At 43.1% G+C, this 18,212-nt stretch overlaps 1 protein-coding gene across 32 annotated transcripts in view; it reads right to left on the bottom strand.

The window, feature by feature from the left end:
- The window catches only part of MAP2 (microtubule associated protein 2), a 279,546-nt gene that overhangs the window by 138,968 nt on the left and 122,366 nt on the right, over positions 1–18,212 (bottom strand). For 30 of the 32 annotated variants that reach the window (XM_082230891.1, XM_082230882.1, XM_082230880.1 and 27 more), the window contains one exon: positions 10,026–10,098. The exons of the other annotated variants lie outside the window; for them this stretch is intronic. The gene's annotated coding sequence lies outside the window, so the exon portion shown is untranslated. The remainder of the gene's footprint in view (positions 1–10,025; positions 10,099–18,212) is intronic. 32 annotated transcript variants of the gene reach the window in all.

Here is an 18,212-nt window from a genome sequence, read left to right on the forward strand (position 1 = left end):
GGCATGTAGTGCTTTAAAGGAAAATGTGATGAAAATGGTCTATAGGTGGTACATGACCCCAGTTAAGCTAGCAAAAATTTACCATTTGCCTGATAATAAATGTTGGAAATGTAAGGAAACTGAAGGTACTTTTTATCATCTTTGGTGGACATGCCCGAAGATTAAGGTTTTCTGGGAGATGATATATAATGAAATGAAAAAGGTATTTAAATATACCTTCCTTAAGAAACCAGAGGCCTTTCTCTTGGGCATTGTCGGCCAATTGGTGCCAAAAAAGGATAGAACTTTTTTCATGTATGCAACAACAGCAGCAAGAATACTGATCGCAAAGTATTGGAAGACACAAGATTTACCCACCTTGGAAGAATGGCAGATGAAAGTGATTGACTATATGACATTGGCGGAAATGACGAGCAGAATTCGTGACCAGGGAAAGGAGACTGCGGAAGAAGACTGGAAGAAATTTAAGATTTATCTTAAGAACTATTATAAACTTGATGAAGCTTAGAATGTCGAGATTTTACAGAGAGAAAGGGTTGCAGTAATATAAGATCAGATTAAGAAAGGACTATGATGAATTAGGATGGGAAAAAACATTTATAAGTTGCTATAAAATTTGGACATGAGGATGCAGAAAGGGGAGGTATGGGGAAGTCCGAGGAAAGAAGTTTATGAAAGGACATTTTGAAATTATATTTGTTTGTTTGTCTGTTTTTCTTTTATGTTTGTTTGTTATAAAAACTTTTGTAAAACCAATAAAAATTTTATAAAAAAAAAAAGATAAAGATGTTGAATAAGACCGGGCCCAAGACAGAACCCTGTGGCACCCCACTAGTCACTCTTCTCCAGGATGAAGAGGAACCATTGATGAGCACCCTTTGGGTTCGGTCAGTCAGCCAGTTACAAATCCACTGAGTGGTAGCATAGTCAAGACTGCATTTTACCAGCTTCTTTACAAGAATAGCATGGGGCACCTTGTCAAATGCCTTGCTGAAATCAAGGTAGGCTACATCCACTGCGTTCCCTTCATCTACCAGGCTTGTAATTCTGTCAAAAAACGAGATCAGGTTAGTCTGACATGACTTATTTTTCAGAAATCCATGCTGACTATTGGTGATCACAGTATTCCTTTCTAGGTGCTCACAGACTGTTTGCTTAATGATCTGCTCCAGAATCTTCCCTGGTATTGATGTCAGACTGACTGGGCGGTAATTATTTGGGTCCTCTCTTTTCCCCTTTTTGAAAATAGGGACAACATTTGCCCTCCTCCAGTCTGCCGGGACTTTGCCTGTTCTCCAGGAATTCTCAAAGATGACTGCCAGTGGTTCTGAGATCACATCTGCCAGTTCTTTTAATACTCTTGGATGCAGTTCATCTGGCCCTGGAGACTTGAATACATCTAAACTAGCCAAATATTCTTGTACTATCTCCTTAGTTATTCTGGGCTGTGTTTCCTTTGCTGAATCATTTGCTCCAAATTCTTCAGGTTGGGCATTGTTTTCTTTATCGGAGAAGACTGAGGCAAAGAAGGCATTGAGGAGTTCAGCCCTTTCTGTGTCCCCTGTTTGCATTTCACCATCTTCTCCTCTGAGTGACCCCACTGTTTCTTTGTTCTTCCTTTTGCTACGAACATACCCATAAAAGCCTTTTTTGTTGCTTTTAACCTCTCTAGCAAGCCTGAGTTCATTCTGTGCTTTAGCTTTTCTGACTTTGTGTCTACACGTGCTGGCTATTTGTTTGAATTCCTCTTTGGTGGTTTCCCCCCTTTTCCATTTTTTGTACGCATCCTTTTTTAATCTTAATTCAGTTAAAAGTTCTTTAGATAGCCACCCTGGCTTCTTTAGGCACCTTCCATGTTTCCGTCTCATTGGTATTGCCTGACGTTGTGCTTTTACTATCTCCCTCTTAACAAACTCCCAGCCATCATGAACTCCCTTTCCTTTTAGTATTGTTGTCCATAGGATCTCACCCAGCACTTCCCTAAGTTTTATGAAGTCGGCTTTCTTAAAGTCAAGAAATTGAGTCCTAGTATGCTTGGCTGCTCCTTTCCGCTGTATAGTAAACTTCAGAAGAGCATGATCACTCGCGCCTAATGATCCTTCCACATCTACCCCACTAACCAGGTCATCAACATTGGTTAGGACCAGATCTAAAATGGCTGTTCCTCTTGTTGCTTCTCCCACTTTCTGGACAATGAAGTTGTCTGCAAGGCCAGTGAGGAATCTGTTTGACCTTATGCTCTTGGCTGAGTTTGACGTCCAACAAATATCCGGGTAATTGAAGTCCCCCATTACTACTATCTCCCTTCCTTTTGCATGCTTGGCCATCTGTTCCAGGAAGGCATCATCTATGTCCTCCGTTTGGCTTGGGGATCTATAGTAAACTCCCACAATGAGGTCTCTGTTATTCTTCTCTCCCTTAATTTTGACCGAAATGCTCTCACTTTGGCTTTGAGGATCTAAATCTTGGATCTCTTCACAGGTATACACATCCTTGACATATAACGCCACTCCTCCTCCTTTCTTGTCTGGTCTGTTTCTCTGAAATAGATTGTATCCCCCCATTATTACATTCCAATCGTGGGACTTATCCCACCAGGTTTCAGTGATGCCTATTATGTCATATTTAGTTTGCTGTACTAAGAGCTCAAGCTCATCTTGTTTATTTCCCATGCTTTGCGCATTAGTGTACAGACATTGAAGTTCATTAATCATTCCCCCGTGTCTCTTATTTAAGGATTTTTTCCTCCCACCACTAGATCCGCGTGCTGTTTGCTCCATTTGGTCTATGACATTTGGATGATCATCTTCATTAATTGATAGACTCCTACCTTCAGGAGCACTGTCTCCCTCCCCCACATTAGTCAGTTTAAAGCCCTCCTGATGAGGTTTCTGAGATTTTTGGCAAAAACATTTCTCCCAACCGTTGTGAGGTGCAGCCCATCACTTGCCAGAAGTCCATCTTCCAGAAACTGCAGTCCATGATCTAAGAATCCAAACCATTCCTGTTTACACCATTTGTGAAGCCAGCTGTTCACTTCCACTATTTCCCCCTCTCTCCCTGGGCCACGTCGTTCAACTGGGAGGACAGATGAGATGACAATTTGTGCATTTAGTTGCTTCAATTTCCTGCCGAGAGCCTTGTAGTCTCTTTTGATCTTCTGGAGGCTATTGCTTGCAGTGTCATTGGTTCCCACATGAACCAAGAGGAAGGGGTATTTGTCAGTGGGTTTTATGATTCCTTGCAGTCGTTCAGTTACATCTTGGATCTTAGCCCCGGGGAGACAGCACACTTCCCGAGACATCTTGTCAGGCCCACAGATCACTACTTCTGTTCCCCTCAGTAGGGAATCCCCTATCACCACTACACGCCTCCTCTTGGGTTTGGTTGGGGTTCTTCCGTGAGCTGTCCGTTCCAAGGTCGCCTGCACATTCCCTGAGGACTGACTTTGCTGCTCGTCTTCATATACCTGATCGACTGTAATGAGGGAGAGATCCTCAAATGGAGTCTGCTCTTCGTCTTCCATGCTAGGGGAGAGGACCTCAAAGCGATTGTGTATTTCTAAACAATCAGAGTGAACCCTGGGCCTCCTACTTCTTTGAGTTACGTTTCTCCATATATCTGGCTCCTGTGTTGGTGAACTAGACTCCTTCTCAGGGGAGTCCCCTGTCTCCTCCTTGGTGGAGACGGTGTGCTCTGTTGCTTCCAAGAAGAGCTCCAGCTCTCTAATTCAAATTTAGCTACTTCTGTGTCAATTTAGCTACTTCTGTGCTGCCTGGGTGATGCTCTTAAGGGAGTTGGCTGGCAAGATTGGAAAGCTGCCTGGGTGGACTGATTAAGGGTGGACACGCTTCACATCAGTTTGGCCAATTCCTGCTTGTATCAATGAGGAACCTTTAGTATGTACATCATAAAATGATAGGAGCTACCCAGGTTGAGGAAGAGAAATAGGTTCCCACTATTCATTTTTACTGCATCCCCGGAGGAGTGTGTCGTAGTATTAAAAAATACGTTGGCTCAACTAGTTTTGTTCCTGAGTTTGTTAACAGACAGGTTGGAAGTTCATATTCAAGTTGCATATGCTAATGATTGCATATACTAATGATTTTTTAAAACCCTATTTCCTTTTAATATCACATTTCATGAAATTTTCCTCCTTCAAGCCATGGCACTGGTGCTAAACAGCAAAGAGTGCTGCAGGCAATTACACAGAGAAACACCAGCCTCTGCGCTAGTTTGTCTTTCAGTCCAAGAATGCGGCCGACCAGCATTAATATTAATATATATCATACAATTGACATTATCTATCACTCCAGAGCTTTACAATTTACAGTTTTGGAGAAGATCTGAAAACAATTTTCCTTTGAATATGAAAGCTTTACCAGGTCAAACACTGACAAAGCATTGTGAATTTTCTTTTAGCAGCACTTTGACTGTGGGGCTGGCATTCATACAATCTTTGCTCAGAACAGTGCTTGTATGAAATAATTCTCCAGGGATTAATTAACATTGTCATGTTTCCCACAGAGGGGAGGAAAGAATGAAAAAAGATTTTATTCTCAGACAGAAGGTCACTGTTCATTTAAATGTTTATTCATTTAAATGTATGTACGAACATTGCACTTTCTCCCTACAACTCAGCTACTTAAGACAGCAGAGCCCTCTCTAATCTGGTCATGCTCCACATTTAGCAAGAACCGGCCCATTCAGGGTCACTTTGCGTCTATTTTTCACCCATGTAATTCTGTTTATTCATCATGTAAATGTATGTTGACTTAAGAATGAAATACAATATGCATTTGTGGGGTGGCAGCATGACAGATTAAGACTGGCTAGGGAAATTGGTAATGATTTTAATAATAATAAAAATATAAGCCTGCTTCTTCTTGCATACTTACCACTTTATTTTAGAAGTATCATATATCTGACAATGCTGCTGGCTGGTAGTAGCTCTCTTTGAGCAGTATACAACCAAAGTAGAACAAATTTGGAAGCGTTTTATTAATACAATACATCACATTTTGGGGATGGTTTTCCTTCCCCTACATCAAACCCAAAAAGTTCAGTTGGCTCATAGTTTATTGGAAAGACACTGATTTGCTTCTAAAAGCATAAAACCATAGACAGTCTAATGCATCCTGAAACAGATTGCTCAGTGTTTAGATTAGTCCTAGGCTACATGCACCTTTTAAAGCACATTCTTTCTCTCAAAGAATTCTGGGCACTAGACTGAGTTTGTCTGTCAACATAGGTTGCAAAATTAGAGAATGCCTATCAGCCTTATCCTAATCACAGGACGCTAAAACATAAACATATGCACTAAATCTTTGTGAGTCTTTAGTTGAAGTGACCTGTGTAGTGCCAGGCAGCAGGTTAGGGAGATGACAAAAAGGGATGGAACAGAGAATGGAAGAGAAGAGCAAAGAGGCAGTCTTGCCTCCCCCAGCTAACCCTAAGCTGACCTATATCTACCCTCCCACTGGTGGGGGAAGAGGAATGAAGAGGAGAAACTTTATCCCCTTTGTCACCCTCCTGCACTACCACTGAGAGAAGGAAGCTTGCATGGAATGAGACACAAAGAGGCTTCTCCAGGAAGCCCCCACAAAAATAGGTCAGCAGGGGTCATATCAGCTTGCCTTGCAGGACTTGACTCTTGATTCCCCCCACCCCTGCCTGGGGCGACCTGTTCAGCACAGGACAGAATTGAGGAGTGTCTCCTTTACACTCAGAACAATAGACACATCCCATGCAAGGTGTAGACATAAAAGAGACTTTGGAAGCTGCTTCCCTCAAGTCCTGGGTGCTCAGAAGGGGTGGGGCAGTGCTGTGGTCAAGGCTGGGAATGGGAGCTGGTAAAGTCCAGGGACACCCTGTTTCCTTGGACCTGGAGAAGTAGGACCCAGTCGCCCTTTGATCTGCTTGGACACAGCCAATTGGACAGTAGTGGTGGCTCAGCAGCCGAAGAGGGATAGTTCGCCTGATGGAGACTAGCTCCCCTTTATCATCTGCTGCTGCCGCCACCAAAAAAAGGAAGCCTGTGCAGGGGCAGGGGCGAGGGGGCATGAATCTGCAAGGGGGGGGCAACAGTGTAGACTTTTGTCCCCATGCTAAAATGTTTATCTCTGGCACTTCACATGTGTAGACTGTAGAGACAGTGTACATGACCAGTGTTGTCTGTTCAACCTTGACTACTGTATTCAGGCTATAATGAGTGTAAAGGTTTTATAAAACAGGGCTATACACAGCATTATTGAGGCTCAAAAGATAGGCCTGCAATAGGTGTGGCTCTTTCTTGCTCTAACTGCCTGTTCACCTGCCTCCTCTGTGTAAACAGCGGAAAAAACAAGGAAAAACAGCAGCAGCAGCCTCTGCTTGTCTTGCCCTCTGGGTTGGTGATGCAAATTGGGTCCAGAGGGAAATGGCAAGCGGACAGAGAGCTGTATCAATGACAAGGAGGAGGTGGATTCACTCAGGTAACAGGACCCACTGAGGGCATGTTGCTCATGGACTAAAACAGACACTGCTTCTCTTGAAGACCCCGGGGAAGGGGTAAGCTAAAACCCTGAAACTTCAGGTCAAACTCTGGGATCCTGAACTTTCTACTCTTGGCTGGTTTTTAGTCTCCCTGTTATCTCAACTTTTCATACAAAGGACTGTCTTACATAGCACCAGACAATTGCTCTACAAAACAGGGTTGACAACCTCTGCCTTAAAAGATGTATGGCTAGTTGTCTGGCAACTGTAACTTCTCCCATCATGAAACTTGTCAACCAGTTTGAGATTTTTTTATTTAAAATATGAAGTGGTATAGAAATTAAATGAATAATGATGATGATGATGATGATGATGATGATGATGAACTGCATATTAGGAATGAGGAGCATTTATCTATCCTCCTTTGCCTTGTATGCCCATCCAAGACAGATTTGGCAATAAAATTAGGATATTGCACAGAATCAAAGAGTTGGAGAAGGCCTTGTTGGTCATCTAGACCAACCTCCTGCTTCTTGCTGGAGCATCCCCAACAGATTCCTGGCTGGCCTCTGCTTTCCAAAAGCTCTCTGGACCAGAAAAGTGGATATTTATGGGGCATTTTGAAAAATAAAAAATAGGTTTCCGTTCAAACTCCCTTTTGCAAGAAGGAGGAGGAGGAGGAGGAGGAGAAGAAGATTAAGATTGTCATTACTGCATATGTGTTAGGAGCTGAAGAGTAGGTTAGCAGGAAGATATAGAGCATTCACTGACTGGAAATGAAGCCCCAAAACCTTTGCAGGAGCAAACAGTACTGAAAGCACCCCAGTACTATCCTGAGCGGAGACTACTATTGGAGAGCACTCCCCAGTACTATTGGGGAGCGGGTGGCACTGTGGTCTAAACCACTGAGCCTCTTGGGCTTGCTGATCAGAAGGTTGGCAGTTTGAATCTGCCTTACAGGGTGAGCGCCTGTTGCTCTGTCCCAGCTTCTGTCAACCTAGCAGTTCAAAAGCACACCAGTACAAGTAGATAAATAGGTACAGCTGTGGTGGGAAGGTAAAAATCATTTCCATGCACTCTGGTTTCCATCACAGTGTTCTGTTGCACCAGAAGTGGTTTAGTCATGCTGACCGCATGACCTGGAAAAGCTGTCTGGGCACAAACGCCGACTCCCTCCGTCTGAAGCAAGATGAGCACCACAAGCCCATAGTCGCTGTTGACTAGACTTAATCATCCAGGGGTCCTTTACCTTACCTTTTCCCTTTATTATCCTCAGCACAAACCAGCCCGAATGCACAACAGGAAGGATGTCTAGAGGGCACCAAGAACTGCCAGGCAGAGAGGGGCGAGGATGTAAAGAATTTCAAAGCTAGACAAGTATTTCACACAGTACCATGGACAAATAATGGTGCAGTAATACCCATACACCTTCTAAACCCTATTTAAAAGGCAAATGTCTGGCTTGAAAAGCTTTATAATCAAGCTTAAGCAGAACATGTTGAGGAAATCTCCACTCAATATGAAGTTGAACATATCTGGCCCACGTACTGATTAGACTCTAATTCCACTTCCCCCACTAAATACCTTTCCATCAATGCTTTTGCTCTGCAGTGTTAAATCCTTCATAATAGATGTGCAAGTTAAGCAATAAATAAATAAACCCAAAATACTCCCCAAAAGATATTAACTGTGTCAAACTGTCATGCTATGAGAGGATGCTTAAATCATCTTGCTATCCTGAAAAGATTTACCTGGAACTTGTCCTAGATTTTAAGTTAACTGTTGTCATGTGAATCTGTCCAATTTTGTTATGAATGGTTCATCTTTATTCATAATTTGCCATCTTGGTTTATATAAGATACTGCCTGAGTATTATTATTATTATTATTATTATTATTATTATTATTATTCCTACTTCTTCTTGTTGCTTAGTCGTTTAGTCGTGTCCGACTCTTCGTGACCCCATGTTCCTATTACAATTTAGTAATCTCCTTCTAAACAACCATATCAAGGTGAATCACGGTAATTTATACATAAGATAATTAACAGCAATTAAAAACATTTAAAACAAGAATATATTTAAATACATTTAAACAAGAATGTCTTCCAACTGCTTCCAGAACGTGCACATAGTGGGTGCCTATCATATCTCAACAGGGGCAGCCAAGTTCTTCTGGAGTGCGGCTTCTGAGATCTTTGGGACTTATAAGTAAAATGACTATGCTTCCCAGTCTGCTAGTGGGGGACACATCTTTAGGTCTTACTGTCCTGACGTCTACTGATAAAGTATCAGCAGATGAGGAGCTAGCTGCTCTGGCATCCAGAGCAGCGCACATGCTGTCCGTCCTAGGGGTGCCGTCCGCATCAAGTGGCCCAGGAAGGCACTGCCCACAGCGAGCGGCCCGGGGGGGCGATGTCACCCCCCTGAGGGATGACATCCGGGGTGAACCGCACCCACCACACACCCCTTCCACCACCAGTGAGTATTAGTGATTTCAGTGGGACTTACTCACAAGTAGGTGTGCACAGGTTGGCAGTCCTAAGAAAACGTCTTAAGCATATGCAGCAAAAATCATATATATAATGTTTATCCTTTTCTAGTCTTTCCTTCATCTCCTTGAAAGTGTAGCCTTGAGTCTTCCTCATAGGCTTTGAAGACACTTTTTTCGGGGGGGGGGGGGACTCTGGTGCCCAAAACATTTCTGTTGCTGGCAAGGAGAAAGGAAATGAGGTTGAGAGTCAGTTATCATTAACTCCATTCCCACCGGGTCATTCTGTCCCAGGAAGGTCATGGGGTGTTGTTGAAAGCAGCCAGCTGCCGCTTTCAGGGGAAGCAAGGCTTTTATTTGCCAAAAATAAATGAATTAATAAAGTTAAACCAGGTAATGGCTATAGTGCAGCTTGGTTTGGAGGTTGTTTTTTGACATGCTACTCCTTGCTGATCCGTTTTGTTGTCTTGAACTGTTTGGACTATTCTATGAGTTTAATATGCGCAACTCACTCTTGGACACATTGTTTATTTATATCATTGTATCCCACAATTGTAGTATAAATTTTGTTTTCCAAGGTGCCCAACCATATAGCTAAAATATAACATGACAAAAGTGAAGTATAAGGAACTTGACATCCCAAATCTGCCCATTGGTTAAAAATACTTGGATCATTAAAATCTGGTAGCCTAGGATTGCATCCAACAAATTCATCCTGTTATAACAAGGACTTCTGCCAGTAAAATGGGACTTCCTCTGCCCTCCATGTGTGCCCCCCAAATCTGTTCCAGATGATGGTTGGGGGTGGGGATATCCATAACAGACTGGAAGGGTACAAGGGCACAAAGGGAGAGGGAGAGGACATTCCATAGTACAGGTGGAGGTCTTTGAGCTAATGGGACAACTTTGTTGGATACTTGCCTATAAATTAGTGTGGAACCTAAATGACCATACTGTGGATGCAAGTCTCCTTGGGGAGCAAAATAGATGCTCAAGTTGAATTGTGAAGATACAATAAAGAAGTGTTTTAAAATAAAACAATAGCATGATAAACTGGGTTACCTATTTATATGGGTAGTACCAATCGAAGATTCCTGTACTCCGTTTTCAGGACACCAATAAAAGCCTCAGTTGCCTGTAAATGAATGGATAAATTTGAATTACTAAAGATTTCCTGTGAAAAACAGATACGTTTCATTTCATTCAGAAACAAGTTATTTACAAAATGTTTATTATTATCTGGACAATATGCTGAATGGATACAACTCGGTAAAGAATCTCAGGGTTATGCATTCAAACCCGATGTTGGGCAAAAGATTGCATTGCATTGCAGGGGGTTGTACTAGATGACCCTTGTGTTTCCTTCCAACTCTACAGATTTGCCTCTAGGTCATTTTCATCCTGGACTCCACTTCTGTGTATTTTTGATGAGTATTTTTGCTGGCTTGGCTTTAACCACTTGGGTTTGCTTCATCAGAAATATGATTTATTGGATAACAGACAAGTTGGTGGGCTTTAGTAACTCGTGCTCTCTGGTTGTCAGTCACTATAATCGAAGGGGCAGAGGAACCAGAGACCAAATTGTAAACATGCGCTGGATTATGGAGAAAGCTAGAGAGTTTCAGAAAGACATCTACTTCTGCTTCATTGACTATGCAAAAGCCTTTGACTGTGTCGACCACAGCAAACTATGGCAAGTTCTTAAAGAAATGGGAGTGCCTGATCACCTCATCTGTCTCCTGCGAAATCTCTATGTGGGACAAGAAGCTACAGTTAGAACTGGATATGGAACAACTGATTGGTTCCAAATTGGGAAAGGAGTACGGCAAGGCTGTATATTGTCTCCCTGCTTATTTAACGTATATGCAGAATTCATCATGCGAAAGGCGGGGCTGGATGAATCCCAAGCCAGAATTAAGATTGCCGGAAGAAATATCAACAACTTCAGATATGCAGATGACACACCCTTGATGGCAGAAAGTGAGGAGGAATTAAAGAACCTTTTAATGAGGGTGAAAGAGGAGAGCACAAAATATGGTCTGAAGTTCAACATCAAAAAAACGAAGATCATGGCCACTGGTCCCATCACCTCCTGGCAAAAGAAGGGGAAGAAATGGAGGCAGTGAGAGATTTTACTTCTTGGGCTCCATGATCACTGCAGATGGTGACAGCAGTCACGAAATTAAAAGACGCCTGATCCTTGGGAGAAAGGTGATGGCAAACCTAGACAGCATCTTAAAAAGCAGAGACATCACCTTGCCAACAAAGGTCCGTATAGTAAAAGTCATGGTCTTCCCAGTAGTGATGTATGGAAGTGAGAGCTGGACCATAAAGAAGGCTGATCGCCGAAGAATTGATGCTTTTGAATTATGGTGCTGGAGGAGACTCTTGAGAGTCCCATGGACTGCAAGAAGATCAAACTTATCCATTCTTAAGGAAATCAGCCCTGAGTGCTCCATGGAAGGACAGGCCGTGAAGCTGAGGCTCCAATACTTTGGCCACCTCATGAGAAGAGAAGACTCCCTGGAAAAGACCCTGATGTTGAGAAAGGTTGAGGGCACAAGAAGAAGGGGACGACAGAGGACAAGATGGTTGGACAGTGTTCTCGAAGCTACAAACATTAGTCTGACCAAACTGCGGGAGGCAGTGGAAGACAGGAGTGCCTGGCGTGCTCTGGTCCATGGGGTCATGAAGAGTCAGACACGACTTAACGACTAAACAACAACATAATTACAATAGACTGTTTTTTCAGATATTGTTGGGGCGAATGCACATTTTACCCAACAGTCTTGCCTATACCCATAAAGTACAAAGGGGGTGGGGGGTGTACAGAGAGTATGTCTGAAAGCAGGCCATGCATACCAGACCTCTCTCCATCAGTGGCAAAGTCTAGTTACAGTGAGGAAAAGCAACAGCATGTGTGTGCAAGGAGCAAGGGCTTACTGAAGAACATGGATGTGGGAAGAGGTAAAGGATGGAGCCAGAGGAATGCTAAGGGAAATGAAGGCCTGTGAGCTAATAAAAAAAGCTCACTGCAAACCATAAGGTCCCTAGTAGAAACACTGAAGATTTAGATCTGAGAGACAAGGTCTAACTTCTTTGCACAACTACCGATTTAGTGAGTGGCCTTTGCTCACACCTCCCCGCCCCCAACATCAGTTCTGCAAAAAAGGGACAAGCAATCTCACATGGATGTTGTGAAGGTAAGCAAGATTTTAAAAAGAAATCACCTTCCACTTAGACAATGAAACACCACTTTGCAATAACTCTTCTTAACCAATGTATGGTTGCAGGCTTGGAAGAGTTGATATGTTTAATGTTGTTGGGAAATGGTGATGTTTACTTTGAAGCTAGCTTTTTTGGGGGGGGGTTGAAGAGCCTCCTAAAAAGCATGCTTCGTACATCATGGATTTTAGGTGTGTATGTAAATCATTCTAAAGTAAAGGTAAAGGTACCCCTGCCCGAACGGGCCAGTCTTGACAGACTCTGGGGTTTGTGCGCCCATCTCACATTTATTGGCCGGGGGCCAGCGCTGTCCGGAGACACTTCCGGGTCACGTGGCCAGCATGACAACGCTGCTCTGGCGAGCCAGAGCCGCACACGGAACGCCGTTTACCTTCCCGCTGGTAAGCGGTACCTATTTATCTACTTGCCCCCGGGGGTGCTTTCGAACTGCTAGGTTGGCAGGCGCTGGGACCGAGCAGCGGGAGCGCACCCCGCCGCGGGGATTCGAACCGCCGACCTTTCGATCGGCAAGCCCTAGGCGCTGAGGCTTTAGCCCACAGCGCCACCCGCGTCCCAAATCATTCTAAGTGTGCACCTAAAGCATGACTCAAACAAACACAATTTTGGAAACGTGTGTCTCATGCAGGTACAGAGAGCCAGGATTACTGAGTGAGCACTTGGCAACAACCTGATGTCATATAATATGCAAAATGTTGTCAGTGATCTCTCATTTGTTATACATTTCAAAACTGGTTTGCATTGGCACAAACAGCTCATGCTGCTAGAGGGTACTGTTTTTCAGGGCAAGAACAAACCTGTGTGCATCGTGGGGAAGAGGAGGCTGTTTTCCCCAGAGAGCCTTGAATGGGGAAGCCTTATAACAAACATTATGACAGCAAGGCTGTTGCCATCTTTCTGCAAAGCCCCCCACTAAGGCCCCAGTCATCTCAATGCTGCATTAATTAGCTGCATTATAATGCAGTAATTAGCTGCATTATAATGAGCTGATTGGAATCGAGGCTGTAGCTCACATTGATTTGTAACACCCATCCATGGTATGCAGAGGAATTTTAAAACAAATTAATTAAGCTTCCTCTGGCTCAGCAGAATGATCAATACAGTGGAGACATCTGAGTGCCTTCAGCATTACCAGCCTTGCCATGCCTTCTGATGTGCCACTGCAGCAAAAATAATTCAACATGGTTTAGCTCAGGGGATACAGCAAGTAGCTGCATAAATAGTTATTAGCTGAAGAGATGGCTCTTAGGCACAGATATAATCCAAAACACTGTAAGATCTGCAGCTTCTAAATGATCCAGATAATAAGAAAAAGATTACCAGTAGGTTTGCTTGGTCCAGTTGTTTTATAAGAAATGAAACAAACAAATTAACACTTGTAAACTTCCCCCCAAGGCCAGGTCTGATTTTAAATGGCTTAAAGCTATATGGAAGGCTAATTAAACCTAATTTACACCTTACAGGCATAGCATTCACCTAATATGGGGCTGCTACAGATGTCAGGATTAACAAAGCCATCCAGGACTAATACCTGCCAGGACTAATGCCTTTTCTTTTAAGCAGTTCATTGTGCTTATGCCCCTATAAATCTCTGAAGAAATTTTTCTTTCCTAATGTTTCTTAGGTTTGGCGCATGCATGCACATGCGCGCGCACACACACACTATAGCCCTACCCAGACTTTCTAATCCCCCATTCAATTAGAATCACATGAGTGTGAATGGGATGAGCATGCTAGCTCTGCCCCATCCTCAGTTCCACCCTTCTCATTTTCCGTTAGTCGGAGGCGAACTGCTGGAGGCAGTGGGGAACCTGATGTCCTTGTGTAGACTCCCTATGTAATAGAGACTCCTGGAAGATCAGTATGCCAAATTACACAAGGATCCCCCACAAGTAGAAGGCGATCTCCACTTCAGAGGCTACCTCTCCAAATCCTAGTGGGGGCAGAAATGAGGGGCAGAGCTAGTGGACTCACCCCCTCCCTCGCATTTGTGTTATTATACCTGGGAAGGGGGGGGTGAGAACACCTGAATAAGGCTTACGTAGAAGCTTCCATGTGTGAAGGGGTAATAACTGGTATTATGGGCTGTATACAGTGTAGCACTAAGAAACTCATTAGGCAAGCAGAATGACTTCTGTTTGCGAAATGGGACTTTCCTCCCTCTGGAGCAGATTTGGATATGCTGCAGGGCATGCACAGTGGCAGAGAATAGCTCCCGTAAGGGGCATTCTACAAAATAATAACAATTAAAGAGTATATGCACGCAGGTCAACACTGAAGCAAAAAGCAATCTTTCAAATATCTGCATTAGTGAAACTGGGGACTCCAGCAGCCACTCACAACCATAGTCATTGGAGAAAAAGCCCATTGACCACCCTGCCAATTTTCAAGAGGCTTCTCTGGATACCCTAGAACAGGGATTTTTGAAGTGTGATGTGGGAGTTCCATTCATTTGGTATGCAGAAAGATTTGCAGAACAGTTGAGAATATCTGCACTTAATTTTTCTTCTTCTTCTTCTGACAACAGAGATCAGTGGGGGGCAGGAATTTTCATAATATGACACTGGTAGACTCTACTAATTTTCCCCTAAAACTCTACCAAGTACAGGGACACTTTTCAGTGGCCTGACTTAGGGCCTATGATTTTCATAATGCAATACCGATTGTGCTGTGGGTGAAGAACATTTTTATTTTAAGTGGTCCACTGAAACCACCTGCGCTTTTGAAGTGGTCTGCAAAGAAAGAAAGTAAAAATGAGAACCACGGTCCTCATCCGTTTCACCAATGCTTTAAAAATTGCTGTGTTTCCCCACTGCCCCTCTTCAGATCAAATCTGACACGCCGTAGGATTTAGTTTTACTTATGATTTTAACTTCTGGTTTGAGATCAACAGTGCAGAAACACTCCAATGAGAGAAAATTTAATCTATCAGATTAATACAGAACAGCTTCACACACAGAGAGAGTTCGGTCACTGCCATCCAAACCAATGTAATAATTGTTACATAAATTATGCTTGTTCTTTGCAATTATTGCCCACATGATATAAATGAGGAGCTGAGGAAGATGTTGAAACTTATAATTAACGTGGGGCACTTACAAATGCTTTGCAGAGAGCAGCATGGCAGAGTTGTCATTAAAATTACATCTCTCTGAAATAACAACGTGCTTTGCTTTGTAGCCACTCAGGCAGGGGTGAGTCTGAGGGTTGTTTTGCTGATCCTGCCAAGAGGAATAATTTTAATACACTGTTTGAAAGATGTGCCACCTGCTATTTTATTATCTGTAATTTATGATGCAACGAGTGCTTGTAAATTCTTACAACACTTTATGAGACCAATAAAATCAAGAGCATGGGACTTCTCTCCTACTTCCCGGTTTGCCACCAAGCTGAACAGCTTAGGATACAATCCCAAATCAATGTGAATGGTTTTTACGTGTGACTGAGCCTAATGTGCAAAAATAAAAAGTCTCTGTTGCTGATTTGGAGTTTCTCCACTCTACATCACTGTAGAGTCTGCAGAAGTGCAGGACCTGATGCAAGCTAGGAGTGAAGGTATTACATGTTCAAAGAACGCATTGGTTCTTTCTTTTTCAAAAGGAAACAATGGCTCAACTCTCATGTCACACCACCATAGTCCACACTAGTCACAACTGGGAACCCAAACTATGGGTGATGGTCACTGCTAGTCCTACTCAGAGTACACTCACTGAATTTGGAGGCGGAGCAATAATCAGGACTATGCTTTTTCAACTCTGAGAACACTTCAAACCGTGAAAGCATTAACATTCACTGAGACTGAGAGCATATGGCCTTTGTCATGTACATATAGCTTGGGCTGTTACTGCACAATGACTCCCTATGGCTGCACAGACAAACAAGATGTATGTGGTCAGAAACAACCTACCTGTGTGTTCTGTGAGAAATCATATGGACTGAATTAGGGCATCTATTTTCCTAACACACAACCACATGAGTATGCTACATAAGCGCACTACAATGTTTCCTGAGCCCCTGTACAGGTGGGTATGCTAGAGACGGACTACTCTGCCTACTCTGCTTATGCACATGTCTTACTAGTCCCAGGCTCATGGGCTCAATCAGACATCAAGCTAAGCCATGGTCAAGGTCAACTGGGTGTTATATGCTATATGCTATATGTTGTGTGTGTGTGTGTGTGTGTGTGTGTATCACTGCAATGTGGGGACCTCTAGATGTTTTGGACTACAACTCCCATCAGCCCCAGCCAGCATCTGCAATGGTCAGGTATAGAGACTGCCATATCAAATTTGATTGTAGCTTATTGTCACCCTGGACCTTTACTGCTGATAGTATGGATATCCAGCTATAAAATTCCTATACCCTTTGGAAGTGAGGGGAAAGTGTCATGAATGCTTCGTTGAGCTCCTAAAAGGAGAGGCAGGCTATAAATGCAATAAATGAATGAAGAAATAATTGAGATGCTTGGAAGCTTGGATGATAAAAGCAGCTGACTAATGGAAACCTGGAATTCTATCACTAGCAGCAATCCCATTAAAGTTCTAGAAGAGAAGCAGCCAACATGCTGTCCTCAGCACCAGCCAGCATGGCCAATGGTCAGGGATGATGTGAATTTGCCCACAACATCTGGAGGGCACATTGGTATCCTTCTTCCACAAAATGTTCCTATATACACATGAGGAAGTTCACAGAAGAGCACTGAGATTATGTGTCATCTTAAAAGAACCCACCAGGCACCTGCTTTGGGGCAGAGTATTGAATCATAGAATCATAGAATCATAGAATCATAGAGTTGGAAGAGACCACAAGGGCCATCGAGTCCAACCCCCTGCCAAGCAGGAAACACCATCAGAGCACTCCTGACATATGGTTGTCAAGCCTCTGCTTAAAGACCTCCAAAGTAGGAGACTCCACCACACTCCTTGGCAGCAAATTCCACTGTCGAACAGCTCTTACTGTCAGGAAGTTCTTCCTAATGTTTAGGTGTAATATTGACTCTTCTTCATCTATTGTTGGTTAGGGAATTTGTCGGGAACCTTTGGCTCTCCAGCTGCTCCCTTGCCATGCTTTGCTGGAGCTGATGGGAGTTTTAGATCAGCAACTTCTGGAGGGCCACAGGTTCCCCACACCTGTATCATACTAAGTGTTCTGATTTTCCAGGGACAGTCCTGAAATTATGGAAGCTATCTCAGTTTCTTATTTTATCCCAGAATGTCCTGCTTTTCCTTTTTCCTCCTCCTCACATCTCGGAGAACAATTAAAAATGGTGTGTGTGTGCGTGCGCGTGCGTGCGTGCGTGCACAGGTGCTGGTGCAAAAACGGAGCCCTGTTTATACTGAAAATAAAATCCCTGCACCAAATAGAGAAGCTGGCATATGAAGCCCTTCCTATAATTTTGAAAGAAAATATGACCAATCCACTTTACATTCTTTAATTGCAATGCTTCCGCAGCCAACCATTTTTAAGGAAATGCGGGGAGTATTTATTCCTTTATTGTAAATTGAGCCTTCCCCTGGTTACTCAGAAGGAAGTCTCACTGTATTTAATGGGGCTTACTCTCAGGTAACTGGGTCGTATTATTATTATTTATTTATACAGCTAAAATTTATTGGTGACCAATGTCGATGTGTATATGACGTCTATGTGTGCAGGAGATCAAATGCGGAAAAAGCACAGAAGAAGATGTTCCTATTTTCATTTGAGAAATGTTGCAGGGTATGCTGTATCAGGGGCACACCCATATGATAAATGATTCACTTTGATTTTAATCTCTGCTGGGCAGATGTCAGTCTTCCTCAGCAATATTTCGACAGCCATAGGAATACTCACTTTAAAAAATGGCTCCTTTTAACATCTACCCAATTCTTAATGTACACTAGAAAATAAGAAATTTATGGATTTTCTCCAAGGAGAGTTACAAGCAGTGAATCAAATCTATCACGTCACACCCATAATGACAGCAGATGTCAACTAGGATCAAACCATTGCAATCTGCCAATTTTATCA

The sequence above is a fragment of the Podarcis vaucheri genome (assembly GCF_965113315.1).
Source record: "Podarcis vaucheri genome assembly, chromosome: 1".
Classification (NCBI taxonomy): Eukaryota; Metazoa; Chordata; class Lepidosauria; order Squamata; family Lacertidae; genus Podarcis; species Podarcis vaucheri.